Genomic DNA, 374 nt, shown 5'->3' with positions numbered 1-374 from the left:
TTCTCACATTTGTAATCCCAAATGATTGCAGCACTTCCAGCCTGTGCCTGTAAACTTGCCATGTCTGTAACGGTGACGGTGCCAATAAATGTACCAATCACAGAAAAGTCACTTTTTTTTAAAAAAAAAAAAAAAAAAAGGCAAAAAAAAAAAAAAAGCGGCTAACCCTGAAAGAGCTATTTTTTTGCAAAAGGTTGACTTTGTCCTGGAAGCTCCTTTACTGCTTTCCGTACCCCGGTGATCCGGGCTGCTTCCTCCCCTCCGCGCTCTGCCCGTTACTGCGGTGCTGCGGGCTGTCGGGGAGCTGTTCCCCGCGGGGTGCTGGGGGGAGGCGGGCCGGACCCGGGCGGCGGCGGTGGCGGCGGTTGCGGGGC

Source organism: Calidris pugnax, unplaced genomic scaffold, assembly GCF_001431845.1.
Source record: "Calidris pugnax isolate Ruff unplaced genomic scaffold, ASM143184v1 scaffold94, whole genome shotgun sequence".
NCBI lineage: Eukaryota > Metazoa > Chordata > Aves > Charadriiformes > Scolopacidae > Calidris > Calidris pugnax.
Note: the sequence above shows the minus strand (reverse complement) of the source record.